At 45.0% G+C, this 15,043-nt stretch overlaps 1 protein-coding gene across 2 annotated transcripts in view; it reads right to left on the bottom strand.

Annotated features, from left to right (window-relative positions):
• ERLIN1 (ER lipid raft associated 1) overlaps positions 1-10,654 on the bottom strand; it is a 219,853-nt gene extending 209,199 nt beyond the window's left edge. Inside the window, exons 1-2 of one of the 2 annotated variants that reach the window (XM_086921840.1) lie at positions 10,475-10,654; positions 9,785-9,871 (exon numbers count right to left, since the gene is read on the bottom strand). The gene's annotated coding sequence lies outside the window, so the exon portion shown is untranslated. The remainder of the gene's footprint in view (positions 1-9,784; positions 9,872-10,474) is intronic. The other variant, XM_086921839.1, reaches the window with a different exon arrangement.
• Between the last annotated feature and the right edge of the window lie 4,389 nt (positions 10,655-15,043).

Genomic DNA, 15,043 nt, shown 5'->3' with positions numbered 1-15,043 from the left:
GGCCGAGTCGACATTGCCAGAGATGACTTCCATTAGTTGCTCAATGATGGGGAGATTGCCTCCAGGGGGTGATAAAAAGTGTGCAGTTTGCAAACCGGCAGGTTATTACTTGAGATGCTGAGACAAAGGTATTCACAGGAGGAAGGCGAAGAGGACTCCAAGTGAGAAATCGAGAGTGTGTTCCTATGAATACAGGCTAGGCACCACCCAGCTTCCAAGCTGTGTCTAGCCTAATTATGTCGTGAGTAGGAGGTACTAGGAGGTCTAACATAGGAGTGGGGACAGGATTTAGCCACGTTTTAGTGAGAATGATAAAGTCTAGATCATTGTGTTGGATGAGGTCGAAGTTATTGGAGGCGTGTTTACTGGCTGACCTGCAATTGAGTAGTACACATTTAAGTCGTGATGGATTAATGGGGTAAGGAGTCTGGATGACAGTTACTCTTGTGAGGTTGTCTTTATTGATGGCTCTAAGATTTGAAGATGGTTATCTGTGCTGGTTATGATGGATGATTTGTATTTGTCTCAGCGGGGTCGAGTTGGAACTAGTAGAGTACGAGTTGTGAAGGTCATTGAGATCCTTGGAGGCTAGGTAGGACTCAAATTTTCTGGGGCGGGAGGGCGCGTTAGCTAGGGGAATGGTTTTCGAGACGGAGGGGGCTAAGAACTGGCCCAAGCGATCACTAACATTAGGGGAGGGTCTGAGCTGATTCACAGAGGTAAGGAAAGAGCTGATCGCGGGAAAAAGATCATTTGAGAGGGCTTTCAGGTCATACAGTTCAGTAGTGAGAAGGTGCAACTGGAGAGATGTATCATTTAAGCATGCAGCCACATCTGGAAGGGGTAAAGGGTGTGTTAGGAGAGCGAGCGGAGAATAGGGCCCTCGGTGTGAGCCTGTGGGGTCTGAGGTGATGGTGAGTGGTTCCTGGGGAAGGAGTTGATCATTTGGGACTAGCGAAGTTTCAAGACCTTTGGATAACAAAGTTGGAGCATTAGCGAGGGTGATATGACCATTGACCTGAGGGTCAGGAACGGTCCAAACAGGAATGAGTGGGTTTGACCGATCATGGTCGTGGAGGGCATATGCCCAGATTCCAGCAAAGTATGAAGCGTAGGGAGAGGGATGACGGAAGAGGGATCAATCGTTGAAGGCAATGATAGTAGGTCACATGACTATCTCAGGTCGAGGAACGGATAGAATTGGATTGGCTAGCTGTCTGCCGAGGGAACCAGAGATGTCTCTCCCCTTCTGAGTCAGGGGTCTAGAGGGTTGGGGCACGTCTACAGGGGACAGAGCCGCTCTGTGATCATCTAAAGGCGCCGAGAGATTTAGATTAAGTGAGGGCCTCCCCAAAGTGAAGGGGGGCGGAGGGGAGGACTGGTGATGACCTGCGTGCTGGTAGGGTGAGTGTAGGTGTCACTGGGATTCGCCGAAACCGCGTTTTTGAGTAACGTGAAGAGACTGGCTATCTTGATAAGATGGACATTGGAAGATTGGATTAGGATGATCCCGTTGTTATAGAGGGTAATGGTGGCATTGGTGTTGAGCGTGGACGAGGGCGCTATGGACATTGGAAGATTGGATTAGTATGATCCCGTTGTTATAGAGGGTAATGGTGGCATTGGCGTTGAGCGTGGACGAGGGCGCTATTGTTAGTTTGAGACCATGAGGTGTTTTTCTGGTACCTTATATTCGGAGCATAGAGCAGAAAACTTTTCGCCAACATGCTCTTTTCCTGGTGTAGAAAATAAGGTAATTAACTCTACTACCTTTGTTTGTACAGAAGTAGACGTCAGAGATTAAAGTTGCAGGCCTAGCCCTGAGTATGTGATGGTTGTGTTTTTGGCGGCGGTAATTGATAGGTTGGCTGAGTAGTTGATAATGAGTGTGTTGGATCCTGCGGGATCGGGACTCAACTCCATTTTGAGAGTGTGTCGATTGGCCGATGGGAATGTCTCACCCGTGGAACATTGATGGTGATCAAGAGGAGAATTCCTGAACCCGGTGTGTGGGATAATGTTAGCATGTCCACTACAAGATGGCAATCAAAGCAGAGTGTGGAACCAGCCCCTTTCTCTTTCTATGCTCAGTCGAGGTATGAAGGATGGATCCTTCATATTTCATTTGCTCACACCCGGTTGTCCAGCTCCTCTATGTAAAAGGGGTTTATGAACAAGAAAATGCACTGCAAAGCATAAGCAAATACAACAGACAGATGTTATAAAGATGAGCAGCCCACCATGGAAAGGACTTTATGAATGAGAGTCTCTCTGAGCTTGTGGCCCTTTAAAAGACAGACCCACCTACGGATAAGAGGAGCAACTTTACTCCTTCTCTTTATCTGATCCTAATCCAGATCTGACTGTTTGCAAAAATAACATAGCGTAGTAACTGTTAACCCCTGGTTTCCAGTACACTTATTGGTCCACTTGGACTCTGAACCTGCTAGCTTTGCATTGTCTTGTTGCATAACAAATAAATGTTGTTTGCATGTTAAACCCTGTAAAATCCCCTTCTTTTCCTTCTTTGCAGCCTCTTTATCCGTAATCCTGCCCCCTTTTTAGGGCTCGACCTCTGCCAATGCGCAAGCATTGCAGATGTCGAGACATATTATGGCCTATCCAGAGCTTACCCAAAGGGGCGATTTGATGCTGTGCCCGCGAAAAAGCTCGTGCACAGCATCAAAGCCACCAGCCTCCCTCCCACAAGCTGTCCCCAGCGTGAGCTCTGGCATATCTCCTCCCCTAATTATTCACTGCCCACGGCCGGCCGGCACATCAAAGGCTGCTGCTCCACGTGCGTCTCCCCTTACTCTCCCCTACTATCTAATTATTTTCATACTGATGGCCGCTGCTTTAACTTTAAGCACAGCAACAGCTTTAATGTATTTTTAAATTATTTTGTGCGTCTCCCTATTCTTCTCTTCGTTTCTAATTATTTTCATACTGATGGCCGCCGCTTTAACTTTAAGCACAGCAACAGCTTTAATGTATTTTTAAATTATTTTGTGCGTCTCCCCTTACTCTCCCTATTCTTCCCTTCGTTTCTAATTATTTTCATACTGATGGCCGCTGCTTTAACTTTAAGCACAGCAACAGCTTTAATGTATTTTTAAATTATTTTCATGCTGAGAAGGGATGGTAAATGCTCTGTTCAACAGCCGCACGACTCTCATCTCAAGCGCTTCAGTGCACGCAAAGCTGTTGACAGAAAAGCGAAATCAAGGACATGAGTGGATTTACCAGGGATCACACACTTTGATCGAGTGGGGTAGCCAGGATTGTAAAACACTGGTCTTGTATTGCGCACGACTCAACTCAAGCGCTTCAGTGCACGCAAAGCTGTTGACAGAAAAGCGTTTTGAATGCATTAGTGAATCAACTAACAAACACCTACAAATAAATAAGTGCATGAAAGAATGACAGGTTAAACGAATCACACAGTGTGCTTCACGCACGCAGTTAAAGCCTCGGTGCCGGCTGGTGATCATGGTTAGAGCAGCGGAGGGACCGATTTAGAATTTGGGTACTTTAGTGAAAGATGCCTTTTCAGGAGCCCTTAACGTCAAGGCCTCTTTTCAGAAAACAGTATTCAGTTGGATCAAAGTACACAATTAGAAACTGTTCAACTCTGCTGTGTACAAAAGTTTATTGATGTGTTTTTGTGTGCTCTTTCATGTGCACCAGGCGCAAAATGAAAACAGTCTTAGAAGTACAGGAGACATTTGTGGCGCAGAGGCACTGTGAACTTACAGCGTCATCAATGCTGCAGACACACAACATATTTACAGGTTTTTTAGGTCAAGCTTGTGCTCATAAGTATGTATCCCGGTCTAACTTTTTGTGTATGCGTATATGTATACTTGTCTCTCTTCGAAAGAAAGTGTTTGTTTTCAGGTATCTGTGGTGACCTCCATTGGTGTGTGTGTGTTCGTGTTTTTGTTTAGGATGTGATATGTGACTGTAAGTGTGTTTGAGGTCTTCTTTTGCTTGTTTCGACTTGTTGGTAGAGTCACTTAGTAATTTGTAGAGCGAGGAGACAAGCTCCTCCCCGAATGTCTGCCTTTCAATTGAAATGACGTCAGCCCAAGTTAAAATGCAGTCTGGCACTTTGAAATGCCCTCAGTGAAACCTGGAGTCTGCTGAGGCTGTTCCCCTGAGCTCTGTGTACAGAAACCAGGTCGGCCCAGCTGCCCACGTGGGTGTCTGTTTTACCAGACATCTAAGTTCTCGGTCACTCAGCACATACTAGTTACCACACCAATGTCTTTCTTTCTTTCTTTCTTCCTTCCTTTTTCCCTTCCATTTCCTTCCTTCCTTCTTCTCTCTTTCTTTCTTTCTATTTGTTTCTTTCTTTCTGTCTTTCCCTTTCTCTGTTTTTCTTTCTTTCTCTTTCTTTCTTTCTTTCTTTCTTTCTCTCTCTTTCTTTCTTTCTCTCTTGCTTTCTCTTTCTTTCTTTCCTTCTTTCCTTCTTTCCTTCCTTCTTTCTTTCTCTCTTTCTCTTTCTTTCTCTCTTTCTTAGTTTCTCTTTCCCTATGTCTTTCTTTTTATTTCTTTCTCTTTCTTTCTCTTTCTTTATTTCCCTTTCCTTCTCTCTTTTTTCCTTTCCCTTTCTCTTTCTTTCTTTTGAGTCAATGGGTTTAAAGAGTAGATAAGGGGGTGGGCAGGTAGGATAGAAGTGGTGTCACCACACTAAGGCATACTGACGCATGTTTCTATTCCACCAGCTAAATACAGGGTCTTTCCTACGTTCCAGTCACACACTAGTGGGGTTCAAGCGAAGTTCAGAAAAGTTGCACCCACTCTATCTATCGCCCTCACTCTATCTGTCTATCTATCGCCCTCACCTTATCTGTCTATATCGCCCTCCCTCTATCTATCTATTGCCCTCACTCTATCTATCGCACTCACTCTATCTATCTATCGCCCTCACTCTTATCTATCTATCTCCATCTATCTATCGATCTATCTATCGCCTTCCCTCTATCTATCTATCTATTTATCGCTCTCCCTCTATCTATCGCCCTTACTCTATCTATCGCATCACAACAGCATCACTCAGCAGCATCACTCAGGGGCACCTCAACATCACTATGGGCTACCACAGCAGCACTGAACGCCACAGCATCACTCGTCGCCACCACAACATCATCACTCCGCGCCACCACACCATCAATCTGTGCAACCATTCAACAACAGCTGGTTCAAATATGTTCTCTCAATGTTTCAAGCTTTATTACACATGTCACAAAAAGATGTTACTATTTCACTTCTGTTCTTGGATTTTCGTCACAATATTATGCACTGAACATAATCTTCACAAAAGTTATTTACAAAAGTTTAAGCTATTGCCATTATAAATTACAATAACTTTTATTTAACCCCTTCGACGCTCATGACGAGCTCAGCTCGTCATGAGTTACGCCTGTCGTACGCTCATGACGAGCTGAGCTCGTCATGAACCGCAGGATTTTAAAAAAGTCAGCGCACAGCGGGAAAACGCGTAGCGCGCATGGGGTTAAGTATTAATTATTTAAAAAAATTAAAAGCCATTGTTATTTGTAATATCAATACATCTAAGTCACGTAAATGCAACACATATTGCATTAGAAATGTGATTGGTGTCGCGAAAGTTATAACTATTGGCATTGTAAATGGCAAAGCTATTAATTTAGCAATTTACAAAAATAACACCTAAATAAAAAAAAATCATTTATAAGACCAATAGCTCAAACTTTCCTAATGCGAGCCCTATTGCATTTCCAATGCTTGTTTTTCCTCTTGGATCCCGCTCTGCCCATTCTCCATTTTAGGGGTTCTGCTCACCTTTGTTTGCTCTGCTTTCACTCTTTGCAATCTGTCTTCCTCTCGCACTCTCTCTCTCCCCTTTACTCTTCACTCACAGGGCCCTACTGGTTCCGAGTCTGCCTATAAGGCCAATAGCTGTGTAATTGTCGACTCCAATCAAAGTGCGTGTACAGAGGTATAGGTTAGCATTTTTGGTGTTAAACTATGCTTCTGTTCATTTCTAAAGGTGATATTGTAGAAGTTTGTGATTTTCAGGAAATTCCACCTACCATTACCAAAACTTTACTGCTTGAAAAACGAGTTCTTCCTGCCTGTCCTCTCTAGTTCGCCTCTTCCTTACACGCTGTCGGACAGCTCGTGGATTAGAAAATTTACCACTGTCCTCCAAATGTACTCTCTGGGCTGTTGCAGGGCAACCGCTTGGCTGGGCTTACAGTTGAGCCTAAAACGCTGAGAAAGGGTCAGATGACCTCCCCAGCAGCCTTTACAAGCCGTCTACCAGGGAGTCTCAGCCCAGGCATCGAGGCTAAGGGCACAGAGCACAAGGACATTGCCTGTTCAGGCCGCAACCGGTCCTAGGATGCTTGTTTCCAGTCCAGGGAGGACCTGGCCTGTCAGTGCGGGCTGGACTGTTCCCATTGGGTGCAGGGTCAAGACTGATTTGCATATGGCTGGGTCCAAACTGGAATGGCATAGTGAGCAAAGAAACAATGGATCTAGGCCCAGATCTCTGTACTGGGGTGAATGTATGACATTCTTCAGCATTCTGTCAAACAATTGTTCTTTTTGCATTTGTCATCCCAAGTGGGATGGGTATGCCCAGACGTGGGACCCGTGCTCTCCATGCCACTGGAGTCAAGCTATCCTGGCTGATGAGGGCTAAAAGCCCGAAAGCCAGTCATAAGATGCTTGTTTCCAGTCCAGGGAGGACCGGGCCTGGCAGTGCGGGCTAGACTGTTCCCATTGGGCGCAGGGTAAAGACTGATTTGCATAGGGCTGGGTCCAAACTGGAATGGCATGGCGAGCAAAAAAACAATGGATTTAGGCCCAGATCTGACATTGTTCTGCATTCTGTCCATCAATGGTTCTTTTTGCATCTGTTCAGGCCGAGGGTCAGAAATGCTGCAAGTTCCACATTCTACAAGCACACTTCATGACACTGACACAAAACGGCCATGCACACTACCTCAAAAAAAAAAACACGCACCACTCCGTACCAACAAAGTAATACCACAATTCACTCAAACCGTACCCAGATTTTTAACTCCTTCCTACATACTCTTGTACCCCCTACAACCATAGTCCAAAAAAAAAATACACAACTGTATACCACAACACAACCACAAAGCTATTCCACCAAGATACCAAACTGTAACACAAAAACTGAGACACCATGGCTGTCATGTCTAACGAAACAACAAATCTCACCAAACCTGAGAGTGTCTCTTTACCAGGTTGTGAGACCCTCCTTGCCATACCCAACCCTTACCCAACATTTTCATGTTACTTTCTCCTTCTCTACAGACCACCATCTAGCAAATTATTACCAAATCTGTTCAATGGTTTTGACTTCAATTGCTATAACTACACAGATGAAAAGGAACAAATGGTGAACGGAATGCTGAACAATGCAAACATTCACCCACAGTCACAAGGATCTGGGTTTAATCTTTTGCTCACCATGCCACCCTAGTTTGGACACAGTCATATGCAACTCAGTCTCGACCCTGTTCCTCATGGGAACAGTCAAGCCAGAACTGCCAAGCCAGGTTCTCCTTGGACTGGAAATAAGCATCCTGGGACCGGTTTCGGAGCATCACGCCTCATCAGCCAGCCTAGCTTGAATCCAGTGGCGCAGTGAGGATGGGACCCACGTCTGGGCATATCCTTCCCACTTAGGACAATGGAAGCAAAAGAACAAATGATGGACGGAATGCTGAACAATGCAAACATTCACCCCCAGTCACAAGGATGGGGTAACTACGCAGCTGTGTTCTTTAAGGTGTAGGTAAAACCTCGAGAAAAATATGCAGTTATTATGGTGGTTAAAAGTTGAAAGTGTCTTGCTGTTGCCTGGCAACGAGATCCACCCACTAATCACGGGCCTCCGCAGTGCTCTGTCAGGTGTGCTGCTGAATTTGCACAGGTGGGCCAAACATCCAGTATTGACTCCCAAAATAAGACTTCACAATCTGTACAGCTTCGATTGGGAGCCGTGGGATTTGAGGGGAGACTCGCAATAAGCCACACACCTTTTTTCTATATGGAATATGACTGATGCGTGCTCAATGTGACCTGTGTCCAGCCATTCCTTGCCACTATCTGGAGCCAGCTTCCAGTGCCTTCAGCAGACTCCCTGCCACCTCGCAGAGAGCGGACCTTCAGTTCTGAGAGACAGCTCCCTCAAGCTGAACACATTGTACTAGGGGCTGCAGTATTCCTGTCACAGTGGCCCTGTGAAGAGCAGAAAGAATTCCAGACACTGCTTCCATACTAACGTTTCCCTAGTTAAACTAAGAAAATGATTTAAATAGTACTTGTGCAGATCAGCCCCTGTGATTCAAACCGGCAGCAGTGTCACAGCTACCCACCGCGATGTCCCAAGGGGCAACCTGCGCTTCAATAATACTCAAGAGGCTGTATGAATATCACTGAGGGTTGTCATGCAGTGCTGCAGGTTAGCTACACTCAGGGCCACTGGAATTACATGTTTGTGCTGTCACAGTGTTTTTCATATGAATAGAAATTTGCAACAATTGCCACAAAATCTATCATCTACTGTACAATCTGCAGATTTTAACAGAAAAAAATGGTTTCTATCTTAAACGGTCCAAAAGTTACTAAAAACGCAGCCACATATGTTGTTGCACAGTGGGAGGCAATTTGCCTAGTTTGACTGATTACCTTTCTGTAGCTTATTACTATATTTAGTAGAGAAACCAACACTAATGATGTGCGACCTATGCCGAGACACTGGTAACAAGAGTGAAAATGAGAAAATAGTATCCCAATGTATCACATGCTGCATAATTTGCCTTTTCTTACCACTTTAGTCAACCCTGCCGCATAAAATGGCCCTCTGCTGCCACATAATTCCAGTGACTCTGGCTATACTTCACTTAGCCAAAGTCAGCGGTTCACAATTATTACATACTGGCAATGAACAACTTCAAGCAGAATAATACCAATATATAGCCAAAATACACAACTTTTATGTTTTGACATTATTAAACTCTCTTTTGCAGAGTCCCACAAAAATGGTATTGTAGTTTTTTACAAAGAATTAATATTGGTGATTGAAGAGCGACTCACTTAATATTAAATAATACTTTATAGTGCAATACTTACTGTTTCTTGCCCTTAACTTTACATACGTCTTTATTTTAAATTGTGGGACACCACATGCTTGCAGTGATAAAACAGTGAAACTATATGTCCTACAGTGCTATTTGCTCTTCTTGTTGCTGGAATCCTAGTACTCACTGAAGGTAGCACACGTAATGGGGCCAATTACAATACAATACTTAAGTATAACTGGCGTACTCGAGGGTAAAAGGTGCAGTCATTAGTCCTATATGTTCTGAGCCTCACTCTTGCTTCTGCCGTGTGCTGGCCACCAAGTATCTTTCTGGTTTAAATTTTAAAACAAAACAATTGCTAAAGTGCATAAAGCCACACTATGGATGATGCCTGCCAACTGACTCCACATACATACATAACACATGGGTTAAAGACATTGTCGTTTACAGTGCCAATAGCTCTAACTCCAGTAAATGTGAGACCGACTGCATTGCAAATGTTTGCTTAGATATGTCACCCACGACTACTACTTACAAAAACAACCTACTACTTACTTCCCCTTTAAAATCCACTTCCATCATTCTATATCTATTCTAAACTCAACTACACACAAAGGCAATCAAGAGCACAAACCTAACACAACTAATGTACAAAGGAAAGAAAATGTTCTACTAACCTACTAATTATTAACATATAATCTTGGGTTCCGGGGTAGCGTGCAGTCGCTGCAAAGAGCTTCGCTGGCTTGTCAGTATAGTAGGCGCTATATAAATACAATTCACAAATACATTGACCAAAAAAACCTTGCAAATGAAGCACGTTCTCTTGAGCAGAAGCAACTTATAATGGGCGATAGGGGTTTAAGAAGAAGTAAATTAAGCGCAATGTCCGCCAGTTAAATAAGAGGAGAATATTGTAACGAGCTAAAAATGCACTAAGAGAATGGAAAGGGTCAAACGGATAGAGACAACAAACATTTAAAGGCATTTAGAATGAGGACCATGGTCTCATAAGGGCAATGGCTTCGTTGAAGAATGGATTACCATAAACCGTGGCTTCAAAATGCTATAAAATAGGGGTGTTACATGATAGGGGCCTTTTAAAGGCAGCAGAAGAGGTACATGTTTGAATATGGAGTTTCGAGAGAGAATGGGATTTGATTAAAGGGAATATATAGGGAGGGATAGGGCAGCATACAGACGGACAGGCTACTTTAGGAGGGGTGCGGCTTTATAAATAGGAAGGCCTTATGGGGAGGGGGAGAGCATAGGGAGGGGGAAACCACAGTAGCCGAGCTTTATACCGAAAGACAAACGGAAGGAAAACACCCCCCTCTCTGTAGCGGTATCTCCCCTCGTTATAGTACCTCGAGGCGCCCCTGAGGTGCCCTGGGGGTCCAGCTCTCCGGTCCCTGGGCGCGGGACTCCGCAGCCCCTAGTCCTCCAGACTTCGGACTCGAAGGAAGAGCACCAAGCACCACTTGCTTCGAGTTGGGGGCGGGGCAGGGAAGAAAACGTTGCGTTTCACGCCTCGATTTCACATGTTCATTATTGAATCTCAGGAAGCATTGTTTAGTACAAGTCCAAAACAGCGGCCATGCATGGGTCAGGCACTGCGAAAATATTAAAATAATCTCTCAACGTCACAATTATGAACCAATAAATGCCTTAAAATCGTTCAGCAGTCCGATTTTGTCCCGGAAACATTTGCATTCATTGCAATCACTTTCACATTGAATACATAGTTGTTTCGTGGAACTATGGCGTCACCATCCCAGACATAGCACTACAGCAGCACATGTCATTGCACATGAATGTGCTCCTGTTTTAGGGTGACCAGATCCTCAAAAAAAAAAAAACGTGGACAGGTATAGACATAGAGATAGGACAAAGGTTTGCAGTAACTATCGACATAAAAGTAGGACTATTTGACAGCTGTCATAGACATAGAAAAAGGACTACAATGACAGCTCTCTCTACAGACCGAGATGAAGCATTACAGACAACAATTCAGAGGTCTTTTATCGGCAGTAACCATTAATTCCATTCAAGCAGACTTTGCCTCAACACTTGCTATAGTTGGTGACCACCCTTGCCTTGAAATTCTAAGTATATTTTCTTATTAGATAAGTATATATATATTTTGTGATTGTTAACTGTGAACAATAAAGAAAATCGCACAATCAAAGTGGAGTTCGTGCTCTTGTTTTTGCCACAAGTAAGTGAACAAGTGCATCGCTATCGAGTTTGATATATTATATATATATATATATATATATATATATATATATATATATATATATATATATATAACACTAAATTCGCCAATCGACTCGAGGCAGCCCAATCCAAAAGACGAAGAAGCCGACCCAGGATTTTGTGCTTTAGTCAAGGTGCTTTATTTCCTCCAGCAAGCCAGCCGCCATTACGCATTTCGCTTTTCCACAAAGCTTGATCACATGGCATCTATACTAATATAATAAAGAGAGAGTCCAAAACTTTGAGGCGGGTAATCTCAGGAACCACAGCACCAATCACAACACTCAATACAGCGTTGGAAAGGGCAGTTGCAGCAGAAGGACATAGGCTATGCAGACGCCCACCATATACATTTAAAACGTAAAAGAACCATGCCAGCAAAGTAGTACCTTGTGGGCGTGTTTGGGTTGTGCTGTGGGCATGTGCTGGGGGCGTGTGGTACGTTCCGCCCTTCATGCCATGTCTCATATCGTGTGCTAATCCCACCCTGCTCCCTTTAATACCCCTGCACCCCATAATCATAACCCACCCCTACTCCTTAAAATACCCCAACACCCTTAAACACTAACCCATCTTAACCCTATAAATATACCCTGTACCACAAAACCCAAACCTATCCCTAAACCCTAAAAATACCATTGTACCCCAAAACCCAAACCTAGCCCTGAACCCTATAAATACCCCTGTACCACAAAACCCAAACCTAGCCCTGAACCCTAAAAATACCACTGTACCCCAAAACCCAAACCTAGCCCTGAACCCTTAAAATACCCCTGTACCCCAAAACCCAGACCTACCCCTGAAACCTAAAAATAACCCTGTAATCCAAACCTACCCCTGAACCCTAAAAATACCCCTATACCCCAAAACCCAAACCTAGCCCTGAACCCTAAAAATACTCCTGTACCCCAAAACCCATACCTATCCCTAAACCCTAAAACTATCCCTGTACCCCATAACCCAAAACTATATCTGAACCCTTAAAATGCCCAAACACCCCAAAACATATACTTCAGCACCCCAAAACATAAACCCCTATACCCATACTTACCTTATCCAAACATTAAAAAAAACATGCTTTTACCATTCATGCATTTACAACGAATTTCGTTGTAAATGTATGCGTGGTAAAAGCATATAAAATGTAATGCCACGTGTTATAAGGGCATTGCGTAGTCATGGTACTTTCGTAATGAAAGTATGCGGAGTGATGGTATGCGGAAAGAAAGTTGCAGAATAATGGGTCTTTACCCTCCCCTGATAAGTACATTGGTGGCCCGGTGGCCCGGTGGCCCACATCTCCAGCAACATACTCATATTTTTTCACCGCCCATTTGAAAAATGCACAGGTCTCTCTCATTGATGGCCAGCACCGACATACACTTTTAGACACACCTCCCGCCACAAGTTCTAGAATTGCGAACTTTAGAGCTGGGGAGCTACGTTTGAATCTCGGCATCAGCTCAACATTCTGTGATTCCGGGCAAATCACTTTGTCTCCCAGTGCCTACCACAAATTAATGTGTTCTTCTGTAATGTAAATTGTGCTCATGCCATGTTGTCGAGTTTGCGCTAAATAATATTGCAAGAAAAAATAAAGTAGGGAAACTCGAGTTCACACACTACTGAACGCGCACTCTTAAGTGCATCAGCAGTGCACTGTGAATCGGAGCGTTTCACAGGCCTGTCAGATAAGAAATGCTATCATAACGAAATCCTACACAACAATATACTACTGGCCGGCAGCAATTTATACCCAGACAACGTCGGGACGGGCTGCTAGTATATATATATATATAGCAACCCGTCCCGATGTTGTCCGGGGATGAAATAGAATGTGTGCAATGTTTGGAAAAGGCAATGCTAATTTATTGTAAAACCTCACGGTATACAACATTTCTTGTTTTAGTCTGATGTATAACATTCCTCGTTTAGCAAATATGGGACGTTGTTCTTTACCTGTCCAGTTGAGGTGTGCATAGACGGTAACGTGAATGCGTGCACTCTGAGGCCGTGTGTTTGATGCAATATTGGAAGGTCTGTGCTCCAGCCGCAAAGGTGTTTGTTTTCTCCACGTGACGCCACTTAGAGGCCCTACATCGCGCCCAAATCAGCAGTCCGTGTAATGTGTGTTTGCGACGCTGCGACGCTGACTCGCCTCTGCACCCGCCTCAGCACCCGCAGATGAATGCGTGCACTCCGAGGCCGTGTCTTTCATGCAATTTGTGAAGGTGTCGGCTCCATCCGCGAAGGTGGTTTGTGCGCTCCACCTGACGCCACTTAGAGGCCCCACATCGCGCCAACGGCCAACGCCCCCAACAATAGTAAATGCAATGCCCACTGGTATTGTAACGCTAGTATGCCTCTTGCAAGCATTATAATCTTTTACCGAATGCTGGGCCCACACGCCATCGCATAACCCGCCCATTCTTGGAACGCTAGTACACCTCTCGCAAGCGTTATAATCCGAACGCCGCGCACATCGCTGTATGCAGACGCCCATCACGCCGAACGCCCCGCCTATATCGCTGTATGCAGACGCCCATCATGCCCCCAACGGACTACTTTTCCCCTAACGTTCTCCCCCCCCACTAATGTATATGGTGGGCTGCTGTATAGCCTATGTTCATCTGCTGCAACTGTCCTTTCCAATGCTGTATTGGGTGTTGTGATTGGTGCTGTAGTTCCTGACCTTACCCACCTCAAAGGTTTGGGCTTTCTCTTTATAATAGTAGTATAGAGAGTAGTATAGATATATATACATACTGAAGTCGTCAAAATCAGATACTGCTGTTTGCAGAATACTCCTTCCCATAAAGCACTCCCCCTACATTCAGCACAGTTGACTGAAATTTAAATAATGTTTGCTTTATTTTAAAAAAAAGTACTTTCACATTTAAAGACTGTAAGACTGTCCGAGTGGTCAACACAATGAGTCTAGGGACGTCTATGGCCTTTGTTTCAAGCGTCTTTATTTCAGGTTTTTTTTTGGCACACTTTTTAGTGTCTCTTTCGTGGTACAGTCAAATAGGGGATGGCTGAAAGCATGAACAGAACAGAGGGTGATATTCGGATGTTCTCCCGGGTGAGGTGGTCTGCATCGTGGGGCACCGTCTTGCCTTTGTGTAGGTCCCCTTTCCGTTGGTGCTCCTCGGAAGGGCAAAAACAAAAACAAAAGGGACCGGGATTAGTCACATCCGTTCGCTCACAGAAAGCTTGTGCTACCGTCACCATACGCAGTGAAGAATAGGAGGGAAGGGAGGGTTTTTGAAGGAAGGGGCTTGACGTGGTTTTGTGTTTGGAGGATGCTACCCCTTGTCACCCCACCACCCCCACCAGAAGGCACCCCTTAAAAGTACTTGCCTTGGCCCACGACCCATCCACAGGGCCGTGGCGTCCGGACCCGGGGCGTGTTCTTCCTTCCTAGGGCCACCGGGTGTGTGCACCTTGTAGGTACGTGGAGGGTTCTCCCTCGGGTTCCGGTCCTCGCCTAACCCGCTCCCTCCTGGCTCCTCCAGGGGTCGCTCCTCTCCAGTTCCGGGACTGCTGGGCTCCTCCGGCACTGGCTCCGCTCCTCCTCCGGGACAGCTGGGCTCCTTCGGGCTCTGATCCTCTCCTCCTCCGGGACAGCTGGGCTCCACCGGGATCTTCTCCTCTCTTCCTCCGGGACAGCCGGG

This window comes from Lissotriton vulgaris, chromosome 5 (assembly GCF_964263255.1).
Source record: "Lissotriton vulgaris chromosome 5, aLisVul1.2, whole genome shotgun sequence".
NCBI lineage: Eukaryota > Metazoa > Chordata > Amphibia > Caudata > Salamandridae > Lissotriton > Lissotriton vulgaris.
This window is presented reverse-complemented; position numbering and strand designations above follow the sequence as displayed.